Source organism: Syngnathus scovelli, unplaced genomic scaffold, assembly GCF_024217435.2.
Source record: "Syngnathus scovelli strain Florida unplaced genomic scaffold, RoL_Ssco_1.2 HiC_scaffold_58, whole genome shotgun sequence".
In the NCBI taxonomy this organism is placed as follows: Eukaryota; Metazoa; Chordata; class Actinopteri; order Syngnathiformes; family Syngnathidae; genus Syngnathus; species Syngnathus scovelli.
Window position 1 is genome coordinate 57,501 of NW_026061639.1, and position 5,381 is coordinate 62,881.

Consider the following 5,381-nt stretch of genomic DNA (forward strand, 5'->3'; position numbering starts at 1 on the left):
AACGCCGGCGAGCCGGGGCCGGTGGGGGCCCTACCAAGGCGGGTCTAACTTCAGGCGGTGCAAACGGGGGAGGGGGGTAAGGACGGCTGCCGGGAGCAGACAGCCGTCCCCGGGAGGGGGTAGTAGCTTCGCGGCGGCCGCCGGGAGCAGACGGCCGTCCGCGGATTCTGCCAATGCCTGTAGGACTTTGAATATTTCACAGCCGTGCTGTGGCACTTAGAAAATTTTTCAGAGATGTGGCACTTAGAAAGTTTTTCAGAGATGTGGCACTTAGAAAGTTTTTCAGAGATGTGGCACTTAGAAAGTTTTTCAGAGATGTGGCACTTTGAACATTTTTGAGAGATGTGGCACTTTGAAAATTTTTGAGAAATGTGGCACTTTGAAAATTTTTGAGAAATGTGGCACTTTGAAAATTTTTGAGAAATGTGGCACTTAGAAAATTTTCTCTCTCTCTCTGGAAGTGCCGTGCCTTCTTCAGTTCTGCTATCCGAGCAGGGGACGCTTGCTGGCGGCCGTTACCAGCGCTCGGACCAGGCCCAATTGATTTGCATGGAAAACAATTGCGTCCCCCATGCTCGTTCTGACTATATTTTGCGAAAGGGGGGTAAAGTGATGAGTACACTAAGTGGGGGGACCAACCCATGTACTCTAGAAAAAGTACATGGGTTGACAAAAGACCAGTTCGTACTGCACCCCTGGTACCCAAACCCCTGGTACCTTTAGGCACTTAGAAAAATTTCGCCCAAATTTGGAGGTCGCTCCAGGGGAAGAGGCCGAATTTTCGCCTATTACGGCCGACCGCGGGAACCAGCCGAGGCGGACGCTTTTCGGCGCAAGAGCCGTTGGCACTTAGAAAATATTCGCTAAACTTCAAAGGACCTCCAGGGGAAGAGGCCGAATTGTCACTTTTTCTGGCCGACATCGGGAACCAGCCGAGTCGGACTCTTTACGGCGGAGCAGCCGTTGGCACTTAGAAAATATTCGCCAAACTCGGCCGGACTTCCAGGGGAAGAGGCCGAATTGTCACTTGTTCTGCCCGACATCGGGAACCAGCCGAGTCGGACACTTTAAGGCGGAGCAGCCGTTGGCACTTAGAAAATATTCGCCAAACTTGAACGGACCTCCAGGGGAAGAGGCCGAATTTTCACCTGTTCTGGCCGACATCGGGAACCAGCCGAGTCGGACGCTTTTCGGCGCAAGAGCCGTTGGAACTTAGAAAATATTCGCTAAACTTCAAAGGACCTCCAGGGGAAGAGGCCGAATTGTCACTTGTTCTGGCCGACATCGGGAACCAGCCGAGTCGGACTCTTTACGGCGGAGCAGCCGTTGGCACTTAGAAAATATTCGCCAAACTCGGCCGGACTTCCAGGGGAAGAGGCCGAATTGTCACTTGTTCTGCCCGACATCGGGAACCAGCCGAGTCGGACACTTTAAGGCGGAGCAGCCGTTGGCACTTAGAAAATATTCGCCAAACTTGAACGGACCTCCAGGGGAAGAGGCCGAATTTTCACCTGTTCTGGCCGACATCGGGAACCAGCCGAGTCGGACGCTTTAAGGCGGAGCAGCCGTTGGCACTTAGAAAATATTCGCCAAACTTGAACGGACCTCCAGGGGAAGAGGCCGAATTTTCACCTGTTCTGGCCGACATCGGGAACCAGCCGAGTCGGACGCTTTAAGGCGGAGCAGCCGTTGGCACTTAGAAAATATTCGTTAAACTTGAAAGGACCTCCAGGGGAAGAGGCCGAATTGTCACTTGTTCTGGCCGACATCGGGAACCAGCCGAGTCGGACGCTTTAAGGCGGAGCAGCCGTCGGCACTTAGAAAATATTCGTTAAACTTGAAAAGACCTCCAGGGGAAGAGGCCGAATTGTCACTTGTTCTGGCCGACATCGGGAACCAGACGAGTCGGGCCCTTTAAGGCTGAGCAGCCCTTGGCACTTAGGAAATATTTGCCTTAACTCGGCCGGACTTCCAGGGGAAGAGGCCGGATTTTCACTTGTTCTGGCCAACATCGGGAACCAGCCGAGTCGGACACTTAAAGGCTGAGCAGCCGTTGGCACTTAGGAAATATTTGCCTTAACTCGGCCGGACTTCCAGGGGAAGAGGCCGGATTTTCACTTGTTCTGGCCGACATCGGGAACCAGCCGAGTCGGACACTTTAAGGCTGAGCAGCCGTTGGCACTTAGGAAATATTTGCCTTAACTCGGCCGGACTTCCAGGGGAAGAGGCCGATTTTTCACTTGTTCTGGCCGACCGGGGGAACCAGCCGAGTCGGACACTTTACGGCCCAACAGCCGTTGGCACTTTGAAAATATTCGCCAAAGTCGTCCGGACCTCCAGGGGAAGAGGCCGAATTTTCGCTCGTTCGGGCCGACCGGAGGAACCAGCCGGGTCGGACACGTTACGGCGCAACAGCCGTTGGCACTTTGAAAATATTCGCCAAAATGTTCCGGACCTCCAGGGGAAGAGGCCGAATTTTCGCTCGTTCGGGCCGACCGGAGGAACCAGCCGGGTCGGACACGTTACGGCGGAACAGCCGTTGGCACTTTGAAAATATTCGCCAAAATGTTCCGGACCTCCAGGGGAAGAGGCCGAATTTTCGCTTGTTCAAGCCGACCGGAGGAACCAGCCGGGTCGGACACGTTACGGCGCAACAGCCGTTGGCACTTTGAAAATATTCGCCAAAATGTTCCGGACCTCCAGGGGAAGAGGCCGAATTTTCGCTCGTTCTGGCCGACCGGGAGAACCAGCCGGGTCGGACACGTTACGGCGCAACAGCCGTTGGCACTTAGAAAATATTCGCCAAAGTCGTCCGGACCTCCAGGGGAAGAGGCCGAATTTTCGCTCGTTCGGGCCGACCGGAGGAACCAGCCGGGTCGGACACTTTACGGCGGAACAGCCGTTGGCACTTTGAAAATATTCGCCAAAATGTTCCGGACCTCCAGGGGAAGAGGCCGAATTTTCGCTCGTTCGGGCCGACCGGAGGAACCAGCCGAGGCGGACACTTTACGGCGGTTGAGCCGTTGGCACTTAGAAATTATTCAGACTTCCATCAAACACACATCGGCCTTTTGCCGTCACTGCCCGGGATGGGCACCGTGGTAGCTCGGACAGTTCGTGTGACAGCTTCCGCTGGCACTTAGAAAATTTTTAAAATGAAAATAAACAGTTCTGCACATACGTGCCGACTATATTTTGCGAAAGGGGGGTAAAGTGATGAGTACACTAAGTGGGGGGACCAAGTACATAAAGCCTACCCCTGGTACCTCAGAGAGGCCGAATTTTCGAATTCTGAGGCCGAGCTGGGGAACCAGACGAGGCGGACACTTTTCCGAGAGAGAGCCGATGGCACTTAGAAAATTTTCGGCTAAGTCGGCAGGACTTCCAGAGCGAGAGGCCGAATATTCGTCAACTGTGGCCGACCGGGGAACCAGCGAAGGCGGATAGGCGGTCACGGAGGTCCCGCCGGCTGGTCCGCGGGCCAATTTGGGTCCCGTAATTTAGCGGTCGCGGTCCGGAATCCACGCCGGCCGGGGAACCAGCGCAAGCGGATAGGCGGTCACGGAGGTCCCGCCGGCTGGTCCGCGGGCCAATTTGGGTCCCGTAATTTAGCGGTCGCGGTCCGGAATCCACGCCGGCCGGGGAACCAGCGCAGGCGGATAGGCGGTCACGGAGGTCCCGCCGGCTGGTCCGCGGGCCAATTTTGGTCCCGTAAGTGAGCGGCCGCGGCCCGGAATACACGCCGACCGGGGAACCAGCGAAGGCGGATAGGCGGTCACGGAGGTCCCGCCGGCTGGTCCGCGGGCCAATTGGGGTCCCGTAAATTAGCGGTCGCGGCCCGGAATTCGCGCCGGCCGGGGAACCAGCGCAGGCGCATAGGCGGTCACGGAGGTCCCGCCGGCTGGTCCGCGGGCCAATCGGGGTCCCGTAAGTTAGCGGTCGCGGCCCGGAATTCGCGCCGGCCGGGGAACCAGCGCAGGCGGATAGGCGGTCACGGAGGTCCCGCCGGCTGGTCCGCGGGCCAATCGGGGTCCCGTAAGTTAGCGGTCGCGGCCCGGAATTCGCGCCGGCCGGGGAACCAGCGCAGGCGGATAGGCGGTCACGGAGGTCCCGCCGGCTGGTCCGCGGGCCAATCGGGGTCCCGTAAGTTAGCGGTCGCGGCCCGGAATTCGCGCCGGCCGGGGAACCAGCGCGGGCGGATAGGCGGTCACGGAGGTCCCGCCGGCTGGTCCGCGGGGGGAACTGCGCCCTCTGGCGGACACGCCATTGTAAATGAATGGGGTTTGGCACTTAGTGCATTTTTCGCCGAAGCCGACGAGCGCTCCGGGCGAGGAGGCCGGATTCTCGCCATCCGTGGCCGGCCGGGGAACCGGCCAAGGCGGATAGGCGGTCACGGGGGTCCCGCCGGCTGGTCCGCGGGCCAATTGGGGTCCCGTAAGTAAGCGGTCGCGGCCCGGAATGCACGCCGGCCAGGAGGCACCGGCAGGCGGATAGGCTGTCACGGAGGTCCCGCCAGCTGGTCCGCGGGCCATTTAGGGTCCCGTAAGTTAGCGGTCGCGGCCCGGAATGCACGCCGGCCAGCAGCCACCGGCAGGCGGATAGGCTGTCACGGAGGTCCCGCCAGCTGGTCCGCGGGCCATTTAGGGTCCCGTAAGTTAGCGGTCGCGGCCCGGAATCCACGCCGGCCAGGAGGCACCGGCAGGCGGATAGGCGGTCACGGAGGTCCCGCCGGCTGGTCGGCTGGCCAATTACCTCCAGCCGAGCGGATATGAACTTTATAAGCACCTTGGACGAAGCCTTATTCGACTTCCAGCACCTCGGCTTAGCATTTTCCACGGCCCGCTGATCTTACAGAAGACGTCCAGCCGGTTCTCCGGGTGCTTTCCTCATCACGTTTTAAGCCGGCCGAGGCTTCCAGCACCTCGGCCGGGCCTTTCCCACGGCCCGCTGAGCTTCCAGGGGACCTCCAGCCGGTTCTCCCGGTGCCTCGCGCCTCGCTTTGCGAGCCGGCCGAGGCTTCCGGCACCCCGGCTAAGCTTTCTCCACGGCCCGCTGAGCTTCCGAGGGACCTCCAGCCGGTTCTCCCGGTGCCTCGCGCCTCGCTTTGTGAGCCGGCCGAGGCTTCCAGCACCCCGGCTAAGCTTTCTCCACGGCCCGCTGAGCTTCCAGGGGACCTCCAGCCGGTTCTCCCGGTGCCTCGCGCCTCGCTTTGTGAGACGGCCGAGGCTTCCAGCACCTCGGCTGAGCGTTTCCCACGGCCCGCTGAGCTTCCAGGGGACCTCCAGCCGGTTCTCCGCGCGCTTTCCTCCTCACTTTTAAGCCGGCCGAGGCTTCCAGCACCTCGGCCGAGCGTTTCCCACGGCCCGCTGAGCTTCCAGGGG